The following is a 25,658-nucleotide window of genomic DNA, read 5'->3' as shown; positions in this document are numbered from 1 at the left end:
CTGCAGTAACGTGTGGATTTTCTGAGCCCCAAATCCGACAATTTTGCTTATTGACGTAGCCACCGAAGTGAAAATCAGAAAAGAAGAAGAAGACTCACCACTTTGGAAATAGGTTTTCAATATTTCCCAATTTTGTTCAAGCGTATAGCGTCCCATTTCGTAAATGTCAAACCCTTAAGTAAATTATGAACACATTTGACATGTCATTTGTGTTACTATTCTCAAAAAATAGGTGGTTCAAAAAGCAAACTCTATATGGCCCACCCTGTATATGTACGTGATTGAACTTTTTTCTACAAAAATAGTCCACTCACATTACAGTCTCAGTCTCATATGGCCGCTTTTCAGTTTTAGTCGGAAATATGCATTAGTTTTACAACGTCATAAAATTTTGTGTAATTATAAATACTCAATTCCGCATACACAAGTAAGCCTGACTTGACCTAATAAAAATCAAAAATTCTTTTTGCTGAACATCATAACCAGAATCGAGGTTTAGTATAATAGCAAACATCTAACTGATGCATAGCCTCTCAAGCACAGATGATGCAGGTGCAATTAACTAAATCGCCCCAGCGTAACCAATAAGTAAATCTCAATCGCATTTTCAAGCACTATGAACATAATTATATACTAACACATACATACATAAGTCTGTTTCATATTTCAAATGTGTAAATCAATCATTGAAATGCACATTTACTCGTAGATACATACAACAACATTTATAAAAAAAAATCTTTGTACTTGATGAAGAAATATTTTACTAAATTTTGCCTTTTCGCAGAACCATAACTTGGTCTGCGTATGCGTTGTGGAAGGTGCCGCAACCCACACATAGATATGTATGTACATACACCCCGCTTGCTTTGTTTTTGTTATTTTTCTGCAACTACAGTATAATGAATGGTAAGCAGCTAAAATCTGTTGCTGCTCCTAAGTGATTTGACCTTCAAACAGCTTAGCTTAAACGTACAGACATTTTTCATTATTAAAAGTCATGAAATTATAGGTGCAGCCAATGAATGGAAACACAGCTTGTGTCGGAAGTTATACAGCGCAGAGATTATGTACAATGATTTAAGATATGGATATATTTGGTTTTATATTTTTTTTAAGCAAACTTTAGATTTGTAAGGCATTTTTGGTTGTGGTAAATTCTAAGCAACAAAAATTAAATAAAGGCATATACAAAAAAAATATTGCTTGGTTCAGTAAGACTTCAAGATTATTAGGATTATTAAGATTAACATACAAGTGTTACAGGCAAATTTGAAGAATGATACCTTGTCACAGCTATAAATAGTTCAAAAGCCATTCAGCGGCAGTGTCTTCTATACCCTGTTTAACAAAATAAATAGTGGCTTAGAAATAGCATTGGTTCACAAATTTTGAACTTTACTTGCACTCCGCAAGCCATTATTCGGTAACAGCGATCAACAGGGTTGCCAATATTCGACGGACCCATCTGGCAATCCTATGTCCTTTGACAGAGTCGTCAGATCGCCTAATGACATACCGCGTTGGAAGCGTCAGTCCAAGCTGATTTTTACCATGAAGCAGTACACGTCACGCGAGCGCTCCCAAATTGTTGAAATTTACATTCAACAAAAGAAGTCAATTATGAAAACTCAACGTGCGTATAAAAAATTAAATAATGCGAAAAGTGCGCCTTCTAAGAACACCATTAAATGTTTGTACGAAAGGTTTTCGACTGGTGATGCTCTTTCTAATCCAAAGAGGCCAAATCAAAACCGACCAAGGCGTCGGCAAAGTCATCCCAAAATCGCCGTTCTCAGCAGTTGGGCATTGCTCGGACCACTTTACAACGAATTATCTGCATTGATTTGCAGTTATTCCCGCTATGCGACAAAAGCACCTAACAGAAGTGTACGCGCCAATTATTTATTATTTTATTATTAAACTGGTGTAACCTTCACTGATCAATGCTAATTTAGACTCAATTTACTAGGGCAGCTTTTCACTTACTTACTTTCATACCAGTCACTTGGCCGACAAAATCTCCAATTAAAGTGTTTAAAAGCTTGCAAATGATATTAGTCTGATTTCTAGAGACTTTTATTATCACAGCTTCCGATAAAATGGGGTACAAGAAAAAGCAAATACTATAAGATATTCATATTTTTTACAAATTCATAGTTAATAAGTTTAAATTAGTTTCATAATATAAAGGGTGTTTTTCAGAGGCAGAGAACGGTAAATTGGTAGCACTATTTGGTGTGACAATCGATTTGACAGTTTTCGGTTTCTTTGAGGTTAGTTTGGCTTGGCAATTAAAACTAAATAGACTAATGCCTAGGTTTATGTATTTTTAAAAGCGAATTCGTTAATTTAAAAAAATTGTTCAAAAACTTTTTTTTTAAACAAATTTTTTCAATAAAAAATTGAAATTATTTAATAAAAACTTTGTTTTCCTTAAAATAATGTAACAAAACTTTTTCATTCAAAAAATATAACAAAACTATTTCATAAAAAAATGTAACAAAACTGTTTTATTAAAAAAATGTAACAAAACTTTTTTATTAAATGAAATTTTTTAAAAAACTTTTTTATTAAAAAAATGTAACAAAACTTTTTTATTAAATGATATTTGTTTAAAAGCATTTTGTATGTACTGAAAATATTTACTGAAAACTAAACTTTTTGATAAAAAATTTTTTTTATTCATTTATGTTAAATTTTTTTTTAACTGAAAATAATTTACTAAAACAATTTAACAAAACTTTTTTATTAAACAAATTTTTTTAGAAACTTTTTTTATAAAAATATTTTGTACTGAAAATATTTACTGAAAAAAAATTTACAAAAGTGTTTTATTAAAAAAATTTTAAAAACTGTTTCATTAAAAAACATTTTCTTATTAAGAGTTTTTATATAATATTAAAAAACTTCGTTTAAAAACTGAAAATATGTTATTGAAAAATATGTAACAAAACTTTTTTATTAAACAAATTTTTTAAAAAACTTTTTTATTAAAAAAAATGTTTATACTGAAAATATTTTACTGAAAAGCATGTACCAAAAATATTTTATTAAAAAAATTTTAAAACTCTTGGATTAAACATTTTTTTTTATTACTAACTTTTATGTTAAAACTTTATTTTAAAAAATGAAAATATCTTACTGAAAAAAATGTAACACAATTTTTTTATTAAAACAAAAATTTGTAAACTCTTGGATTAAAAAAATGTTTCTTATTGCGAGCTTTTATGTTAAATTTTTTTTTTAACTGAAAATATTTTACTGAAAAAAATGTAACAGAACTTTTTTAGTAAACACATCTTTTTAAAAACTTTTTCATTAAAACAAAAAGATTTTGTGAAAAAAAAATTTGTTTAAAAACTGAAAATATTTTACTGAAAAAACTGTAACACAACTTTTTTATTAAACAAAAATTTTTCAACTCTTGGATTAAAAAAAATTTTATTACAAGCTTTTATGTAGCTTTTTTTTAACTGAAAATAGTTTACTGAAAAAAAATGGAACAGAACTTTTTAAGTAAACACATTTTCTTAAAAACTTTTCCATTAAAAAAAATTTTAAAAACTTGTTGATTAAAATATCTTTTTTTAATAAAAACTTTTATATTAAAACAAATTTGTTTGAAAACTGAAAATATTTTACTGAAAAAAATGTAACAAAACATTTTTATTAAACAAATTTTTTTTTCCTAAAAAATTTTTACTGCAAAAGTTTTTTTTAAATAGTTCTAATAATGCTACTAAAAAATTGTTGTATGGTCAATTTCTATTTGAATTTCTCTGCCTCTAAGAAACAATCTTCATGAACTTAGTTCCTTAAAGCTGCCCTATTTCTATGCTCTTATGAAATTTCTTGAAAAGTGGATTGAATTGGCATCATTTTTCTTATGAAACTTGTTAATTAAAAAGTATTTCTTACAAAACCTTTTCATTAAAGGCCAAACAATTTTTTGTTTATTTAAAAACGTTCTAAATTACTTTTAACAATGCGAGAAGAAATGGGCTTTATTCTTGAATATGAAAAATTTTTTTTTTTTATTTTTATTATTTTATTTTAACAAGTTATTTATACAAGTTTTAAAATTGCAGCACCAGCAATGAAGATCATCAGCTAGAAAAAAAAATTATTCTCTGTTTAATTTCAATTTAAACTTCTAAGAAACACTCTTCTGAACTTAGTTTCTTAAAGTTGCCTCATTTTTAAGCTCTTAAGAAATTTCTTGAAAAGTGGACTGAATTTAAGTTGTTTGGCATAATATTTCTTATAAATTTTATTAATTAACAAAATGTTCATACAAATATTAATATTAAAAAATATATTATATCTTACAAAACATTTTTATTAAAAAAAAATGTTACTCTAAAAAAATTTTAAATTACTTCTAACAATGCCAATGAAACCAATTTTTTGGCTATAAAAAACATTTCTCCTCATTTAATTAATTAAACTTCTTCGCCGCTAGAAAAGAAATGTAAACCCTTTTGAAACTTTCCTCTTAAAGTAGTTTTACTTCCACAAGTACGACTTTTATAAGTGAAGAAAATATAAATTGTATAGCATTTAACGGAAATATTAAGCTTGTTAAATAAAAAATATTTAATAAAGAGATTTTTTGTGAGAAAAAAATACTTTTTTACTGAAAAAAATTTTGCAAATACTTTTAAAATTGCCACTAAATCCAATTTTTTAGATATTAAAAATATTTTACTGTGTTTTTTGTTTTCTATATTATTTAGTTTCCTTCGCCGCTAAAAATAATTACCCGTTTTAAACCTTCTATTCCCTTTATGATTTCTTGTAAAATAGAGGGACAATGAAAAAGTAGGACACATTCAATGAGCGCGCAATAATGGATTATATAATAAATTTCATGAATATTTCTTACACAGTTTTTTTATTGCGTAAAAATTAATAAATAATTCTAACAAAACTTTTCTATTGAAACATGCCTACTTTTGATGTATATAATAAATTGCGTGAATAGTTTTTAAAATTTTTTTCTGTCTACAAAATTTATATAATACATCTAACAAAGGGTTTTTTTAACAAGAAAAAATTATGCATATTTTTGTTAAGGCTTCTGTAATAAAACTATTGCAAGCGCCATTGCTATTGATTTCATGTATAACAAAATTTTGTATATGTAAAATTTGTATTATAAAAAATGTTCACACACACGCTGCCCTCTCTACTTTTACGTAATATCTTTGTGTAATTCGTAACAATCCCAAAACTAAAAGTAGGTTAATGCAATTTTCAAAAAGCAAATGCACGAACATAAAAATTTTATAATTTTTTATATTTACAATAAACACACATCAATGCAACTCAAACTAAGCTAATGCAACGCCACTCCTGCTGAGGCGTCTTCTTCGAGTTAATGCGCCTTTCACATGCAAATGTGCAAGCGGCTTAGTAAATGGGGAAAAAAAAGAAAATAAGAGGAAGAAAAATTAGTGATTTGAAAGCCACTATTTATTAGGCCACACAAAAAAATGTGCAGTTTGAAGTTAGTTAAATGAAACATTGAAGCTACAAAGCTAAATTAATGGAAAATTTTAGCAAAGAAAAAAATGTATGCTCACTGATATTTGTGCATCATGCCTTTGGGAAAATGCGCTTTATATAACTGCATATTATGCCAGTAGAAGAAGCCGGTACGTTTTTGTTAATAGTTATTTTAAAAAGTATTGCACAATTTTTTCTTAAATGGAATGTTGCGTGAGACCGGATGTGGTATGAATCTGCTGTGAAAATAAACTCCGCAACAAAATTGGAAAAAATCCACATAATGACAAGTACTGACATTTTGGGTTGGTTGGTTGACTTGGTTTAAGGGTGAACCCGCATCGGAGTGCCACATAGACCGCAAGTTGGGTCCGTTGTGTTGCCCTAGAGCTCATTATATGATATGATTTCCCCACCTAAGGGAGATTTTTATTATAGATTTTGGTCAAAGATATTAATTCGTTTCGAGAATTTAATGAGAGATTCGATTTTCAGGTCCGAGAGTACTGAAAGATTGTCAATTGTTGGAGAGCCTAGAAGAGCGAGTCGACTTCTGGCTAGGCCGGGACAACTGCACAGCAAATGCCTGCTCGATACTTCCTAATCTTCGTCCTGGCAGTATCTGCATAGGTCGTTTTGAGGAATCCCGAGCCGACGTGCGTGAGTGCCCAAAAGGCAGTGGTCGGTGATAAGAGATATTATATGCCTTAGTTTGTGTTTCGAAAGACTTATAAGAGTTTTTGTCTGTTTCAGATTGTAGAATGACCAGTTTTTCTGGTCGTAACGCAAATAGTTTCCACTCGCCACCTCCGATCAGCAATGCTGTGAAATTCTCGATCATTGACATTTTACTTTTGCATATTTTTTAATTTCAAATTTTATTTTGAAAAAAATACAATATAAATAATTCTATAATAAAAAACGCATTGGTCCACGTTTCAAAATTTTTACTAGATTTATAAAAATTCGACAAACTTTCATCCAAATTTCCAGGACTAAAACCACCCAAATCCAAGCTTCCGACTTTATGCAAGTTTATTAAACTTTCATCCAATTTCCCTGAAAATTTTAAACATTTTATTCAGAACTTTTGGTAAAAATTTCGAAACATGCAATTTTATAGTATATTTGTTATGATAAAGTACTAAAAAATTTCTCTGATTTTCGATAATATTTTTTTTCTCTGAAATGTGGCCCATTTTTTTTCATATAAACAAAAAATGTCAACTCTTTATAACGAGAAAATGCGCAACATTGTCAAGGCGAGAAAATCAGCAAAAATCAGCGCAAATTTTGAGTCACATCAAACTCTCTAAAATTTAATGGGCTATAAAATTGTATACTCGAAATTTTTCCAAAACTTCTGATTAAAAATTATAAAATTTTAACGGAAATTGCATGTAAATCACAAAATTTGCATTAAGTTTGAAGCTTGCATTTAAGTGGGTTTTATCATGGAATGAATGTATAGAAATACAACAAAAAATAATTTCAATTAATTTGAAAAAAAAATATATATAGTAAAAACCTTATCATTATGTCACTCACTTTAGTTCTATGTAATACCTATTCCCAGATCTGTATATGTATATGCACACATATAACATAAATACTGTAACGGCCCATATGCGCATGGAGGTATGCTACATTATTTTACGCTTCACTTTCAATAACTTTGCCTTGTTATGTTAAGATGTTATGCGCCAACCTAAATCCCAGCAATCTTTTCCATTACATCAACAGCTCTGGCTGGCTATAGATATCTACCTATTGGAGGTCTCACAATCGTATCAGAACGGCACTTTAGTACCAGGGAGAGCCAGTCTGGTACTTTAGCCATTTCACCTGCTTCCTATGTTAAGATTACATTGCATATGTTAACTTAACATTGAATATTTGAAGCCTGTTATTACATTATTTTCTAACATAATTTGCACTTAGTTGAGCTGTAGCCTTTTCTATTTGACTCAAAAGACTAAAATATAAAGAACAGATTATTTTACATTAAATTCATTCGTACTGCGACCAATAAATTCTATGCCTCGTTTACTGAAACTTTTAGTTATTTTATTTTGTTGATCAACGCATTTAGCCATACTTAGACGCTTGTAGACAGAGTCAATGTTACGGCTAATTTAGTTAAACCGTAGAGATCAATCACTTCTCTACCATCGGAAATTATTTATGTAAGTTAATAAATGCAGATGCTGCCTTCCTTTGATGTGGACGAATAGCAAGCCACATAATGAGACATTGAAGCGCAACTTAATACAATTAAACGAACTACGATAATTTGCATGGCAAAAGAATTCGTGTCGCCTATGAATATTAATTCATTGATTTCTATAAAAGAAAAAGTTGAGTCATGAGCACGAAAAATAAATCGGGTTAGATAAACAAAGCAATTCAGATATATTCAAATAAAAAAGTAAAATCTTATATCTTTATTCCAAGATTAAATGCGCCAAAGATTGCCCGAAAAAGTGACACTTATTTGAAAAAAAAAAAAATTATAAAAAAAGAAGTGGAATTCAAGCATTTCTAGCTTAATGATATGTAACTGGGTAATTATGAATCTGAAAAAAAAATCCCAAAGTGTTGAATCATCTTTTTTGCTAAGTATTTTTGTGATTGCGGTCGCTTGATTAATTCAAGATGAGCTCATTGGCTAGACAAACTAGCAGCAGCAGGGTAATTAGGAAATGTATTATAAAAATAGCTTAAAAGCTTGAATTTGTGCAAAGTCAGAAAAAAATAATAATAATGCGTAGTTTCATCGATCCAAAGCATCTTCCTCTAATGGGTAAATACTCATTTATTGCTAAATTTAGCATTTCCTTTATTGAGAATTTATTTATATGTATGCCCATGGCGTAAGCCTTATGTGCCTTAGTACTCGTAAACATTCACGCATATTTCACGCACTCGCACCTCCATTGGAATTCTTTGCAAACGTCAAAATTGATGCTGAGAATACGCAAAGCAATCAGCTTACCAATAATTACCTAAAACATTTTTGATTTTCGTTTGCCGCGCCTACACAAAATTCTAGTGAGCTTAAAAACCGGTCTCACGTTTGGCGCTAACTGCTTGCCAAAAACCAAAAACAAAAAAACATTCAAAGCATTTTATAAATAATTATTTATAATTAGTTTGGCTTATTTTATGACTTGTGCCAAAGAAAACGCCTACGAGAGTAGTGAAGCGCTCTATTAATGGAGGTTGTCAATTAAGACGGAATTTTGGTATTCAAATTTTTTAAGAAAATTAGGAATTATTTGTGATTTTGAAAAAAATTGTTGGTATTTAAATTTTTTTAAGAAAATTAGGAATTATTTGTGATTTTGAAAAAAAAATGTTTCACTTTCAGCTTTGACGCTCAATTTTTAGGTAGAATAGGTAGATTGGAGTCTTGGTTGTATAACAATCGTCTTCATTCTCAGCTGCAGTGGATGGTTCGGTCCACTTAGATAAACTTCCGAAGCTGCCTAGAATATACACAGGTAAACCTCTGAGCATCCGAAATATGCTGTACTCACACTAATTAGAATTTATCAAAATCAAAGAAGTCGTCGTCGAAATGCGACAGTCGAAGACCACACTCAGCATTTATCAGTAAATTTGGAGGCAGTTGAAACATTCAATTTTAAGGGGACAGATACGTTAGGGCTATAAGTGCGGGAAGATTGGCAAGAAATTTCTGCGCTGTGATCACCCTATGTGTTAGAAATGCTTTTAACCCGGCAAACTGGTCGAGCATCATCACGGCCCTCAAAGGTTTCAATGTACCAACCTACCTTGTCCGCATTATCAGCAGTTCTTGGACCAACTTTGTGGAGCATCATGTATGATGCAGTCCTGAAGGTGAAGCTCCCGCCAAACGCCGAAATTGTGGGATACGCCGATGATATTGCCCTGGTGGTAGTTGATAGGAAACTTGACCACTTAAAGGAAAAGTGCAACGATGGCTTAACGAGGCTAAGTTAGATTTAGCCGGTAACAAAACCGAGGCAGTCCTAATAAGTGCTGGAGGGCGAAAGTCCTTTGAGCTGAACATAGGTACACACCGTATAGTCTCGAAAAAGACGATCAAATATCTTGGGGTCTGGATCGACACAAGACTTTGTTTCAGGCAGCATTTAATAAATGTAAGTTCCAAGGCGGCCTCTATCAATGGTGCCCTAACGCGACTTTTCCCTAATATAGGAGGGCCTCAGGGAAATCGCAGATGGCTACTGTCATTGTTTGCTGACTCTATAATTCTGTATGCAGCACCTATCTGGGCGGGGACCAACAAGTCTAATGTACGGGAAGTCACCCAGACATACAGGCAAGGCACGCTGCGTATAGCTTGCGCGTATAGAACGGTGTCGGATGATGCAATCTGCGTAATAGCGAGAAAGATACCCCTAAACCTCTTGGCAGATGAAAGGCTTTGGCTCTATAACAGACAGGGAACGCGGCCCACACCAGGAGAAAAAGCAGCGGAGCGTCTGCTGACAATAGGCCGGTGGCAGCAGCGGTGGGATGAGTCACAAAGCGGACGTTGGACCTACAAACTCATACCACGTGTTGATGAGTGGTTAATGAGATAGCATGGAGACACCGACTATCTCCTTTCACAGTTGCTCAGCGGACATGGCTGTTTTCAGGAATACCTACACCGTTTTAACCTGGCAGCCTTTCTGTCCAAACTGCCCGAATACAGACGAAAACGCAGAACACGTCCTGTTTTATTGCGACCGCTTTAGAAAGGAACGAGCTATACTGGAGCAAGCCCTGGATCATCAACCGTCCTCCAGCACCCTCATACGAGATATGTGCGCAACCAGCGGTAAGTTAGAGGCAGCACAAACGTGTGCAGGTAAGATTATGACGCGACTTCGCCATATTGATTGGGAACGCAAAGCGTTTCAGCAACAGAGAAGGCGGACAATCTCTGACGAACCGACAACAAGCACAGACGTTTGAGTGAAACACTCAATACAGTATCATACAGAAGACAAGACGGTAGTGAGTTAAGATAACACTACTGCAAGCTTTCCGATGCCTCCTTTACTTTGAAACCAACCTATAAACATAGTGGGAGTAATTGGGACTATCGACGGTGTATAGCCTTCATACGCCTACAGGAGAGGAACCTGGACGCAGGTACCTGTTGTGTCTTCGGACATAAACGCGGCTCTATCCAGAAGTTATACTTTTGTGGTCCCAGATTAGAATTAGCCGAGGTGGAGGATTGCTATAGTATTAGTGGGAGCGTGCCACACATACCATTGGTGTGACGGCACCTTTGAGATGTTTCTGATCCCTCCTTAAAAAAAAAGGGGACAGATACCTGTAAAATTTCGAAAAATTTTTTTTTTTCATAAAATGTTAATATAAACCATTGAAAAAGAACGTAAATTTAGGTATTTTTTACATGTATTATAGATCGTCACGTGTGACGACTCTATTCTTTGCGTTCGAGCACTGGGTGTGGTATAGTTACGTTGCCGACTTTAGACGCGTTTTTCTCAAAACTATATTTTTCGAAATGGCGTACACGATAACTCGAAAAGTTATTGACCGATCTCCCTGAAATTTTGCACACCTCTTTTTTATGGCATTACTTTCTATATGTTTCAAGTTTTCGAAAATTTTTCGAAAAATAATTTTTTCGAAGCAAAAATAGTAAGAAAATTCGCTCCAAAATTCTTTTTTTCCATTTTTTCCATTTATTGTTAATTCATATAGAAATTATGACATTAATAAACAAAAAAATGTTTGGTTTTTTGTATTCAGGTCACTGACGCCGATGCTACAATGCCCGCCGATTGAGAAGTTCCGCTGCGACCTTCCTGAAAGAATTGAGTGTACATCCGTGTATTTTAAATAAAAAATAAAAATTTTATATTATTTTAATGTATAAATAAACTGTATGCCAATGTTGAAAAAAATATATTGACTTCTTCATTTTAAATAATTTTAATGAAAATCAGCGAAAATCTGGCCGTTTGCAGGTATCTGTCGCCTTAAGAACGATAATGCAAAAAATCTTTCATGTCAAGCAGCTGAATCTCGTCTCTACGGCATTGAAATAACAGCAGATCTTTCTCTCTATATAATTGCGAAATTCACCCCAGAAGCAACGATGAATACCATAAAATTACAGGTAGAAGCAACAAATTTATTTTCACAAGAAAATTCAAGTTAAGTTAGTTGCGCTCAGCTGATATGAAAATGTTGTACAAAAATTCATTTATATAAAAATCTCGAATGTTGCTTTTTCTCTCAATTTTATGCTTCCTTAATGGCTGCTGTTAGCTAAGTTTTGATATCAGTATGCGATAGTCACTTCTTCATTATCCAGCCATTAGGCAAAGCAATTTTTACTTCTTGTTCAGCTTTTTTTAATTTCTTTTCCATCTTGTGTACGATTGTTAATCTTTATTTGCTTGCTGATATATTAGTCTTTATTTGGCCACAACACAAAAAAGAAGAAAAAGCGGAAAGTCAAAAGCCAGAAGCAACAAGTGGCATCGTTTGATTTCAATGGTGGCAGCGCGACAGCGACACCACAGCTGCACTCAATCGGTTGAACTTTCACTTGGGCAAGTTGGACTTCTTTCGAAGAAGTTTTGCTTTTCTCTTTCCCCTCCGCCCTGGCTTGCTTGGCACTTGGCTTACATGCGCTGGTGGAGAGTCTTCATGCAAGCATTGATGCCGCGACAAATATCATCGGAGTTGTGAGAGTGCATGAGTGTATGTGTGTATGGGTATGTGTGATGTGTGATGTGTATGTGCATGCTTGTGTGACTTGTGCGGCTTTTACCACTTTTGCAAAAATTCCAGCGTTTTTTCTTGTTTGTTTTTTGTTTTTGCCTGATAACTTCTGAACAGCAAACGGGTTTTTCTTGAACTCTTTTCGGTGTTCGATTTAAATATTTTTGCATGGTTTAATAGATTTTTTACCAATGGCGGAAAATATTACTTATCTTTGGAGGAATGCATAAATAATTATGTATTTTATTTTTCTGAATTTTTTTTACAATTTTTTTTTAACATTTTCTTACCACTTTTTAAATTTTTTCTTAAATTTTTAATTTTTTTTAATTAAAGACTAGCAAAACCGAAAGTTGCTAGTTTTTCAAATATTTTTTATGTACACAAAAAAAGGCAAACATAAAAACACAAACAGAAAATTGTATACAAAAAATATAAAAATGAAAAATATACAATAGTAAAAAGCAAATATATGGAAAAAAATAAAATAAGAAATTCAAATCAAAATCAGTATTAAGATAATTTGTTTGATTTTTTCATCTAAACTTATATCGTTTGCCGTATTTGAAAGCAAAATATATACCAAATCAAAAAAAAAAAATTTTAGATAAGCCTCAGGCTTCATTGAAAAAGTTTGCTAAAGATTAAATATTAAAAATGCATATTTTTTAATTGCAAAGAAGTAGAATACCCGTCATTTGCAAACATAAAAAATTCGTATTGGCATTTGAAGTATTTTGTATTGAACTTTAATGTCGAAAAATTATTACTGCTTCCGCTTTCTTTTATTCACTTTTAGAATAGAATAAAATAAATTTAAGATTTATTCATTTATAGAATAGAATAGAATAAATTAAAGGCTTGCACTTCGACCTTATGGCCTTTTATGCTCTCTACTCATCACAGTACCTCATCCAGACCCAGTTCCCTTATTAAACTCAAGATAGAGCTGCCTTTCTTCTGGCTATCTGGGATGCATTAACCTTCTTCACGCTATGATTCCTCATTCGAAAAGAAGGAGAAGATTTATTGGAGTCTCCGGAGATTGATCGCAAAAAAATCAAGAATCAGTGGATCATATCCCAATCCTGTGCAGATGACTTCGCAATCGGCTATAGCCTGAGAGAATGCCTTTGAGCATTCTCAGTTTATGCTTAGCGAGGGTTAAGTAAACTTTAGGTAATCTTTGGCAAGAGACCTGGTTTTGTAATAGAACAGAATGGCTAACAGAAGTGTTTAGAATCTGATTACCATGCATACGGTTTCTTCACAGATGGCTCCAAAATGACGTGAGGAGTAGTTGTCTTTTGCCCGCAGTTTGATCTTCAAAAGCCTTTCCGGCTTCCTAATTACTGTAGCAGATTTCGACACTCGCACAAACATCTTTATCGATAGTTATAGCAGCTTGCAATAATCGCTGTAATGACTAGCTGGGAATGCGTGAAATTTTTATAATAAATATATAATTTTTTATTATTATTATTGTTATTATTTATAGGAGATATATACAATGGTTGGTTGGTCGGTTTAAGGGGTGACTCCGCATCGGAGTGCCACATAGACCGCAAGTTGGGTCCGTTGTGTTGCCCTAGAGTTCATTATATTATATAATTTCCCCACCTAACCGAGATTTTTACTATAGATTTTGGTCAAAGATATAAATTCGTTCCGAGAATTTGATGAGAGATTCGATTTTCAGGTCCGAGAGTACTGAAAGATTGTCAATTGTTGAAGAGCCTAGAAGAGCGAGTCGACTTCTGGCTAGGCCGGGACAACTGCACTGCACAAATGCCTGCTCGATACTTCCTCATCTTCGTCCTCGCAGTATCTGCACAGGTCGTTTTGAGGAACCCCGAGCCGACGTGCAAGAGTGCCCAAAAGGCAGTGGCCGGTGATAAGAGATAATATATGCCTTAGCTCGTGTTTCGAAAGACTTATAAGGGGTTTTGTCTGTTTCAGATTGTAAGATGGCTAGATTTGTCAGGTCGTAACGCAAGTAATTTCCACTCGCCACCTCCGAACAGCAATGCTGTGAAATTCTCGATCAATGATCATTTTACATGTTGCGAGCGGAATGTGGATTATGGGTAAGTTACCAACATTTGATTGCGCAGCTCCAGCTCTTGCGAGCTCATCAGCTTTGCAGTTACCTTCGAATCCACTGTGACCCGGTATCCAGATAACTTGGACAGAATTCTGAAACTTATTTTCTTAAGAGATAAGAGACAGAATCAAACGGCCGCTTGACTGTCAGTGCAAAAGCGGATATCCTCTAGTGATATTCTCTTTTCTAAGAGAGTTTTTGCAGTATACCAGATATATACAATAATTTAATTTTAAATTTTTAAGCTTTCAAATAAATTTTATTTTTTTTAATATTTTTTTAAAATGTCTGATTTTTCAGCTTTAAAGCAAATTGTTTTACTTTTAGTGGATTTTTTTATTAATATTTTTAAAATATTTTTTTATAATATTTACTTTAAGCTTGAAAGTAAATTTTATTATTTTTAAAATATTTTTTATTATTATTATTTATAACTTTCAAACAAATTTAATTTTTAATATTTTTTTATAATACTTATTTTTTTAATTTTTAAGCTTTCAAGCAAATTTTAATATATAACAAAAAATTTTTTTGTAATACTTATTTTTTTAATTTTTAAGCTTGAAAGCAAATTTTATTATTCCTAAAATATTTATTTTTTTAATTTTTAGGCTTTCAACCTTATATTATTACTTTTAAAATATTTTTTTTATAATACTTAATTTTTTAATTTTTAAGATTTAAAGCAAATTTTATTATTCTTAAAAAAAATTTTTTTTATAATATTTAATTTTTAAGCTTTCACGCAAATTCTATTATTTTTAAAATATTTTTTTTAATGTTTGATTTTTAATTTTAAAAGTAATCTTTATTATATTTAAACGATTTTTTTTACAATATTTAATTTTTTAATTTTCAAGCTTTCAAACAAATTTCATTGTTTTTAAAATATTTTTTTTAATTTTATTTTTTTTTTCTTTTTTTTAATTTTAAAGCTTTCAAGCTAATTTTATTATTTTTAAAATATTTTTTTGTAATATTTAATTTTTAAATTTTTCAGCTTTAAAGCAACTTTTATTATTTTTAAAATACTTTTTTATAATATTTAATTTTTAAGCTTTGAAGCAAATTCCATTATTTTTAAAATATTTTTTTAATGTTTGATTTTTAATTTTCAAAGTAATCTTTATTATATTTAAAAGATTTTTTTTTACAATATTTAATTTTTTAATTTTCAAGCTTTCAAACAAATTTCATTGTTTTTAAAATATTTTTTTTATTTTATTTTATTTTTCTTTTTCTTTAATTTTTAAGCTTTCAAGCTAATTTCACTATTTTTAAAATATTTTTTTATAATATTTAGTTTTTTTAGTTTTTAAGCTTTCAAGCTAATTTTATTATTTTTAAAAGATTTTTTCATTATTATTTTTAAAAAACTAGTTTCAAAAATTTACTTTTTAAGCTTCAAAGCAATTTTTATTATTTTTAAAATATTTTTTTAAAATACCCAATAAATATTTGATCTATTTTTTGGTTTTTATTTAAATATGTAAGTCCTTTAAGTTTTCACGCATTTTTAGTTTTCAAAGATTTAATATTTTTTAATTATTTTTAATTTTTTTTAAATAATTTTTTCTTATTATTATTCTTTTTGTTTTGTTTTGTTTATTTCTTTTTTTTTTGCATTAATAGTTTGCCGAGATTTTACAGATTTTCAATGTTCGTCGAAGCTTTCTTTTATTTTTATAAATATTTTACACATATCTCTATTTTTTTTTAAATGCATATTTTTCTGTTTTTTATGAAACTTTCTGTTCTCTGAATATCTATTTAAAAATTTTTTTTTAGCTATGAATTTTTACACATTTTATTGTTCAAATATTCATTGTAAGTAGGCATTGCCTCCAAAGTAGGCATCGTGCAACTTTATTCTGAAACTTTTTTGTTTTAACTTTTTACTTTGAGTAATGAAGGTCAACATTAATTATTACATGAGAGTAAAATTTAGGTTAACGGCACTTTGACATAGCATCCAAGCACACGCCAACAAACAACATAAACACGCAAACATGTTTAGATGCAGCCGCCACCACCACCAGGCTGGACAAACATTTCCGATGAAAAAATTTTGTTTAAAATTAAAAATGAATTGCGTAACACTGACACAATTTTTTAGAGATTTTTTTACATTTCCTTGCGCATGATTTCATGTATTGTTTGAAAAAATCCAACACCCCAAACAGGCACACACAACACTCAGCTATATTTGTAAGTAGGTAAGACGTTTCAATGAGAAAAAATAAATTCGTACCCTTTAACACCGTAGTTTTGGAGCACACTGCAATCACACAAGTCACGCAATACGGACTAGTAAAAAAAAAACAAAAAAAAAATACACTAACGGTCACAACACCAAAAAGTGTTAACTCGAAACGATAACTACGCGTGCGCTCCGGCCGTTTACGAGCGCTTTAGACGACGGGTACTGTTTCCTAACTGAAAGCCAGAACCTCACAAGCCAAGCAAGCAAGCGGCAGCTCGGCGCTGAGAAGCGAGAAAACTGTGCAGCTACTAAACCAACACACACTCACAAAGGAAAAGCAAATAAAAAGCGCGAGCAACCGCAAACCGGTATGCGAGCAAACAAAGCTACGCCTAAGTACGGATGTGTGTGCGCTTGCACACTCATACGCAAACAAAAACACTGACTTGAATGAGTGTGTGTGCGTATGCATGTCTGAGTAGCCAGCATCAACGCCACGTTCTTCGCATTATGAACTTCGAAGTCTGCCCAAAATTCAATTTTTAAAATTTCGAATTTTCGACGCTGAAATTACTGTTATTGTGCGCAATCAGGTGTTAAATTTTGTATGCGCGAGTATTTACGTGTGTCAAGAAGATTTGTGCGGCACACCCCATACACCTTTACAATGTAATTCCAATCAATACCACCAACAAACGGCCCACCGCAGGAGCTCAGTGATGCCGATTACAAATTATTAGATATGTTTGCATATGTGTGTATGTGTGTGTGTGTGTATAGTTACATATGTACAGAAGTATACAAAATAGCCAGCCTACAAGCAGACCTAATGAACTAGTTTTCCACGATCTCCCCTCAAGCTGCTTACGCTGCCCAGTCAGCCTATGGAATGCTGCTAGCCGTATCAACCTGCCAACCATCGAACTGCGGCTAGCATGGGACCAACAACAAAGACCAGCTGCTGCTGGATGCTGTTTTTAATTTTAATTTTATGCAACGACTTTAGTTTGTAACCTAATTTGCCGTTCGAGGCGGCAGTGTTAGTGGAGAGCTTCAAGCATGGAACGGAACGAATTGGAGAAAATAGACAAAAATAGAAAGATTTTAGGCGGCTCTGTTAGAACGGCGCATTTGGCGTGGCTCGAAGAAAGCGGCAAATTTATGCGGCACACGAAAATTTTAATTTTTTTCTTGGCACATAAAAAAGGAGTATGTAGATGCATAGATAAAAATTTAAGTTGTGAGACTTGGTAAGAATCTGCATTAATTAAATATTTTTGTTGTGACTGAATTTTATTGGTTTTAGGTTTCCTTAATTGGGTATTCTTCACTTAAAAGTTGTTTTGTCTAGTTAACTTTCGGGTGAAAATAAATGAAATGAAAAAATAAATTAAAATTAAAGAATTGTTTTAAATAACTGTATAAAAACTATTTCAGTTGCCCTAAAAATGAAAAATAAATGCATAAAAAAAATTTTAAGAAATTTTTTTTTCTATATTAAAAATATTCGATGAAAAAATATTGAAATAAAAAAAATATTTATTTTGTTATGTTTTCAAATTGTTTCTAAAATCTTACAATAAAAAAAATTATTTTAACAAAATTTGTGAGAGAAAAAAAAATTTTTTTTTAATTATTTAAAAAAATTTTAGGAATAATATTTTCTACATTCAAAATATTCGATCAAAAGAATATTGAAATGAAAAATTATCTTTTTGTTATATTTTCAAATTGTTTCTCATTATTTGTAGTAACTGTAACCAAATTATTTAAAAAATTTTATCAAAATAAAAAAAACAAATTTTCAAATGTTAAATAATTATTTTTCTATATCCGAGATTGAGATAAAAAAATTATTTTTTTGTTACGTTTTAAAATTAATTTTAATTGTTTTTTATATATTTAAAAATATTGTTTTAATTGCCCCAAAAATTTTTGGATTTTTTTTTTATATTCAAAATATTCGATGAGAAATATTTCAATATTATTGAAAGGAAAAAAAATATTATCTTTTCTTTGTTGCGGTTTCAAATATCTCTCAAGTATTATCTGAATTGCCCCAAGAATTTTTAATAATTATTTTTTCTATATTCATAAAATACAAAAAAACAGTTATTTTGTATTTTCTTAAATTGTTTCTAATACCTGTAAATAAAAATTGTTTCAATTGCTTCAAGCATTTTGAATAATTATCTTAACCACTTGCGAAATATTCAATGACAAAAGCAAGGAAAAGCTCGGGAAAAATAGCCTAAAGTGTATCTAATATATATATAGAGTATAGCTCTCTCACTCTTTTTCCTCTACGTTATATCTTTGACCTCTCTCGCGGAACGAAAGTGCCCAAAATGTTGCATGACCTTGAAATTGTATTCTCTATTCTCCCTCGGCCATGGACGCCTAAGAAGTTTCACATCAATAATTATTTTTTCTATATCCAAAATATTTGATGAAAAAATATTGAAATAAAAAACAATTTTTTTTTGTTACGTTTTCAAATTGTTTTAAGTATCTGCAAAAAAATTATTTCAATTGCTCCAACAATGTTTAATAATTATTTTTTTTATACATCTATTCGCTGAAAACGATATTGAAATAAAAAAAATTATTATTTTTTTTGGTAACGTTTTCAAATTGTTTCTAAATTATTCCTAATATCAGTAAAAAATTATTTCAATTACTCCAAGAATTTTTAATAATTAATATTATTTTTTCTACATTCAATTGGTACTTTTTCAAATTGTTTCAAATATTTGTATAAAAATTAATTCAATTGCTCCAAAAAATTCTAATAATCACCGTTTCAACTTCAAAATATTCAATGACAGAAATATTGAGATGAAAAAATTTTTGTTTTTCTTTTCAAATTATTTCAAATCTTTGTATAAAATCTATGTAAATAATTATTTTTTCCATATCCAAAATACTTGATGAAAAAATATTGAAATAAAAAACAATTTTTTTCTTGTTACGTTTTTAAATTGTTTGAAGTATCTGCAAAAAAAACAACAATGTTTACTAATTCTTTTTCCAACATTATTTTGCATTTCGATGAGCAAAATATCGGCATGAAAAAATTATATTTATTTTTTATAACTTTCTCAAATCGGTTTAAATAACTGCTAAAAAATTATTCCAATTGCTCCAAAATTTTTAAAAATTATTTTTTTCTATTCAAAAAAAAAATATTAAAACTAAAAAAAATGTATGGCATGCTTTAAATATTTTTTAATATATATATCAAGTCACACTGAAGAAGTAGATTAGCTGAACTATATTAATTTTTTTATATTTAGTTTGTCTTCAAATTGTAAAATTTCGCTCAAATTATTCTAAGCTCTCAATTTTTGTTTATGCATTTGGATACTCTATTAACCTTAAGCAAAAACAATATATTGCTTTGGGGAACAATAAATCCATTATTTTTGCGTAAAATTTCTGTTTCATGGTCAATCTTTAGCTCGACGACTACCAATATGCCGATCAACTTCGATTATTTCTGTGATTTTATCGGTTTCAGCGATTGTCGACCTGTTGGTAAGGCATAAGCGGAACAATGTTGGATCGACATGTGGGTTCAACAAGTCTTTTGATAACCGGCGTAAAGAGTCATTCCAAAATCTTTGGCATTCTTATATATTTGAAGAAGATTTTGACACATTTCAAAAGGCTTTCTAGCTGGTTGGGTTTGCTGGCATAAATCCTCTACGCAGAATGGGTAGCTCAGTCGGCAACTTCCAAAATGTCCATGCTCTGGTACAAAACCATATCTCGTCTCTTACCAGATATAGCCTAGAGGATTCATATTGAGTACAAATCAGAGTGGGCTTATTAATTTTATTACTATTGTATTTTTAATTTTATTTTATTTATTATTTTATTAATTATTTTACTTTTCAATTCAATTTTATTTTTATTTCACTTTTTGTTTTTCGCCCTTAGCACCGGTGAAAAATTTTCATAGAACTCAATTGCACTTCCCCTATCCCTTATGAGGTTTCTCCAACTTTGAGCAGTTGCACTTAGTCTGGCCCAGCGCAATTTATAAAAATAAATGTCTAAATTAATTGCTGCTGACCCACTCACCTCACACAAACCTGAACAATGCTAACGCCTTTTTATTTATTTAATAAAGTGCACATTATATAAATCGTAGATATTGGTCAGTAGTAACACTTTCACCCTACATGCAACAGCCGACAACAAGTTTCATTATTTTCTTTTCTTAATTTGTAATTACTGCCCATTGCCGAGACAGCGAGAGGAATTCGAATTGCGCTGTGAGCCGCGTAAAATTCAATCAAACCGAAACCACTTGTGCCATATCAATCAATCGAAAACTGGCGAGGCGAAAAAAAGCAATACAAATCAACGTGAATTAAATGCAATACCAAATTAAATAGCGATAAATAAAATTAAAAAAAAAATAAAAAAGATTAAGAAAAAAAACTATACTGTTACTTATTTTAGACCTCTGTGTGGCATTCAGCATAACAAAAAAGGGTAGAAAAGCCTTTTATGTTTCATGTCAAAACAAAACCTGAATTAAACGCGCCGTAGAAAAGTTGAAAAATAAATTTAAAAAAGCATATAGTTATGTGAAACAGGTATTTCTAGCCATTGAAGTTTTCCTGCGCGCGCGCGCACGCAACACTGCAGGCTGTATTTGCTTCTTTTCTTTTTTTTTCTTTCATTTATACGAGATATATGGCTTATGGGTAATGTTGTTGTTACTTTTGAATATTTTTTTTTTTGCTTTTGTTTACTTTATTTCTTTTTTCATTTTTGTAATTTTTATAACTTTTTTCTTCAACCACAACAGCTTCAACCAACCTTTTTCGGCGATGACGCGGCACCTACTCCCAGCGCAAAAATGTGCGTCAGCGCGTAATCTGCGTAGACCTGTGGAAAAAAGCCACAATCGCAACTTGTTTACAAAAATCACACAAAATGGTTAACTTTATGCACATTTGCGGTTGCAGCTGGGTTATAAAAATTCCAATTTCAGCAACTCGACCGCTTTTACACATGTGCAGTTAACCTGCCAGCCAGCCAGCCAATGAGTAGACCAGTTGTGCATACAAAAGACTTAAGACACAAACTTGCGCGCTGAACACGCCGTACTTTTGTGACACGTATGTATGTGTGTTGCTTGTGTGCTGATATGTGTTCACTGTTTATATTTATTTGTATTTTTATGTACAACTGCACAAATTTTCGCTGTGACATTTTCACTCAAATCAAACAATTCGCTGGCTGCACTTGATTTGCTCGCTACAAAATCAATAATAACTAAATAACGCGTAACAATTTAAGCCGTTTAAGGTATTAAGTAAATACTAGTGTAAGGAAAAAGCAAATTAAAACAAATATTTTCGCTTTTAAAGATTGCATTGCCAGCCACTCTTTGTTATTTGGCTGGAAATCATTTCTTAGTAAAAAAATTTCTTAAGCTGCCTGGAAAGTTGTGTACGTTATTAAGCTGTCACATGCGGTTGTTGTTTAGTTGTAGTAGCACGCAGCTGCATAAACACATATACACATACACATATAAACAAAGTCTGCTATGCGGTATAGCATCATAACATATTTCATAAAGTTAATCAGCAAATGGACATAATAAATGTGGCAGTCACTTTCATTACCAAAGATCGGCCACACCATTGCTAATATACTTATTAATTTCAAATTTCTTAGTAGATACGAGTAGGATGGTATGCTCGTGTGTGTGTATATTTCTTATCCAGACAATTTATGCACAGACAAAGCACGAAGGTAACAGGTCTTGCCATTGATGGCTGTATAATTTCATAAATGAAATCAGCGGGCAGGGCAAAGTGTTGACTAGAAAAAAGTTGACAATTCAATGAAATGAAAAAAAAGGAAAACAAAAAGAAAAACAGAAAATGTACAAAAAATAATAAGTATATGTATATGGTATATATGCAAACAAGATTGCGTAACTGCGAATACCTACAATCAGTGCCTACTCAATACCTCAATACCTACACAAAATAAATGCAGCTTGAATTTTAGTGAATTTTAAAAGAAATTCGGCTTTCAAATTTCATTTGTCATATTTCTATACTCTTATTTTCATATATTTAAGTATGCGTAGTCATCTGCACATGTTCGGGTACGTTCGGTCCACTTACTCTTGTCGTTTGTGTGTGACCAATCCCAGAAGACTCCAATATACCTTCTCCTTGAGTGCAGCGCTATAGCGCGGAGTAGGTTGACACTTCTCGACGAACTACAGCCGGATATAAGGCATCTACGCTCAGCACAACCAAGCTCTATCCTGAATTTAATAAGGGAACTGGGTCTAGATGAGCACCAAAGATCAGGGGTTGAAGTAAAAACCTGGAAGTAATCTAATCTAATCTAATATAAAGGGTGGTTAAGTTTTAAGGGCCGGTGTTGATTTTGAATACAATACAATTTTTTTAGAAAATTATTATCATTTTTCCTTATTATGATAATATTACTATGGCTCAATTACGCATAAATCAAAATATTGGCCAAATAACCGCTGCGGCCTCGACGGCACACCTCCACCCGATGGTCCAAATTTTCGATGCCGCTGAGGCATAATTGAGGTTGTATGCCGTTAATGTGCCAAATTATCTCATCAGACATTAAAAGCACTAAAACATCAAAATAATTTCTAAAGACTTTGTGGGTCAAAAGTAATGCAATTAAGTAATATTGGCGATTATAATCCGTGCTATGATCTTTTCTGGATACTGAAAGAATTTCAGATTTCATTCCACTAAAATTTTTTTTCGGTATAGTTGCAATTCGCCTTTATTTGTATAAGATTTATCAAATTGCTAAAACCCTGTTATAAAATATTGGTTATCGCTTATAATTGTATGTAAAAATTCATCAATAACTTTAATAATTACTCATTTTGCTTGCACCCACTGCTAGTCCACCTACACTATTCAGAGAGCAAATTAAAAAAAAAATCTTGTATCAATTTTCTCTTCTAAACACAAGCCATGATTAGAGTTATTGTATGTGCAGTACGTACACTATTCAGAGAGCAAATTAAGAACAAATTTTGTACTAATTTTCTCTTTTAACGGCAAGTTATGATAAGTGTTATTGTATGTAAAGCATTCTCACAACTGTATATACTCTATCTCAGCAAAGAATGTCTTCAATTATTGTTATTTTCTATGCACATGCTGCTATGCATATACACACATCCATATGAAAGCATCATTGCGTGCACTTACAACGAAGACTTAAGAAACGAACTTGATTAATACAATGCTCTTTACAATCCGAATCCGAACAAAGTCTGAGGCCTTCGGATATGTAAAGTAAGATTTTTGGAGGAAACGATATCACGTTCCTAGTGTCACATGGAGTAAACTTTTAGATTGAGCACTTTATTTAGAAGTATAATAATATATTATATAATATAATAACATTTACTGACATATAAAAACTTATCCCCATAATCACCCGTTGAAGCAGTTTTTTGTAATACTAATAAGACATCACAATTTTGGAATTTTTGTTTTTTTTTTTTACTTCAACAAAGTTAAAATAGAGTTTTCAGTAATCTCAAGAACGCGTAAATGTTAACCTGCCTTGACTTTCAGTGCATCAGAAAAATTTTAAAATGATAGCTAAAAAATGGAATATAATTTTCGCATATTTTAGGCCAATGGGCATCTAATGACTTATATTAGTTTGGGCAAATAGAAATTCATTATTTTATCTGTCGATGCCTGAGTTATCGATACCCCGTTTCAACGTGAAGCTAGTCTTTTTTCTTTTTAAAGTATTTTCTTGGTTCCTATATTCCTGCAACTATATTTTTTCCCATACTAGTTTTTGTTGCAATATTTTTCACTGAGCCCTTAAAAGCAGCCGTTAGCTACACCCTAAACTTTCACCGATTTACAAAGTTATTTGTAGTTTTTTTTGTAATGAGCACAAATGAAAGTGGGTTGTCACTTTTTTGGTGATTGCACTAAAAGATAAGGAAACACATTGACACTTCAATTAGCCGTGCGTTAGAATAATTACTAAAAATGGAAAATGGCAACTTTTTAGGTGATTAGTCGTCTCTCTTCTTCGTTTCATTTGTTTTCCCCTCCTCTGTTTTCCGCTGTGTGGCATCACAATGGACGAATTTGGTTCTTCATTCAAGTGCACCCTCATTTCGGCAGCCATTTATCCTAACCTAACTTAGTCGATTAGTACTAAAATTCCACTAATTTCAGATTTATTCAGTTGATACTACTTTAAGGTGGAAAAAATTGTTGGATTCAAAGCAAATGCACTGCTCTTTCAAAGAAGAAGTGTCTAATTGTTGAGTGAGTAGAAATTATTTACTTTTAAAAATGTTTTCATAGAAATATGAAATTGCGTAGAGAGTTACTGAGCAGAGTAACAACAGACCCATTTCGTGGTCAAAGTGGCATCGTTGTCTCTATGTGCGATGCGGCTGCCAAACCTAACTGAGCAGCAATCAAAATTTTCCTGCTTACATAGCTACTCGACCTCATTGCTATTTTCTAACAGAAGTCTAGTAGTCGGGTAGTAAGCAAACAAGCAAAAAAGGTGTTAAAATATATTTTGAACAGCACTCGCACATGCAAAAACAACAAATTTTTCACACTTGCCTTTTTCACTGGCCATTAATATTAACATTTCTTATTTATTTATTTATTTTTTTTTTTTGTTGCTTCTTCTTTTTATTTATTTTTTTAATATACCGCTCAAAATCTAGTCTATGATTTCGTATTTTTGTGCAAAAATGTAGCCCAAAAGTGAAGATCATTCATTCATTCGTTCAATCATTCACTCGTTCACGCAGTCACACGCTAACGTACACACAACTTACGGGCCAACGAAAACTTTCTTCACTTTCATTTCAGCACTTTCGCGTTGCGTATGCGCAGCAGCAGCAGCAGCGTTGGCAATGATGTTGATAGCCAAAGCAGCAGCAGCAGCAGTTATTATGACGTACTGCTGTCCATCAACGTCAGCTTATTACAGTCAGCGTCTGTCAAGAGCAGCGCCACTGACATTAATTGCTTAGTGTTGGGTACA

At 31.5% G+C, this 25,658-nt stretch overlaps 1 protein-coding gene across 3 annotated transcripts in view; it reads right to left on the bottom strand.

Annotated features, from left to right (window-relative positions):
* The window catches only part of LOC129249449 (sushi, von Willebrand factor type A, EGF and pentraxin domain-containing protein 1), a 135,602-nt gene that overhangs the window by 94,840 nt on the left and 15,104 nt on the right, over positions 1 to 25,658 (bottom strand). For 2 of the 3 annotated variants that reach the window (XM_054889276.1, XM_054889278.1), the window contains exon 1: positions 16,632 to 16,796. The exons of the other annotated variant lie outside the window; for it this stretch is intronic. The gene's annotated coding sequence lies outside the window, so the exon portion shown is untranslated. Of the gene's footprint in view, positions 1 to 16,631; positions 16,797 to 25,658 lie in introns of those variants that run through there. 3 annotated transcript variants of the gene reach the window in all.

Source organism: Anastrepha obliqua, chromosome 5 (genome assembly GCF_027943255.1).
Source record: "Anastrepha obliqua isolate idAnaObli1 chromosome 5, idAnaObli1_1.0, whole genome shotgun sequence".
Classification (NCBI taxonomy): domain Eukaryota; kingdom Metazoa; phylum Arthropoda; class Insecta; order Diptera; family Tephritidae; genus Anastrepha; species Anastrepha obliqua.
This window is presented reverse-complemented; position numbering and strand designations above follow the sequence as displayed.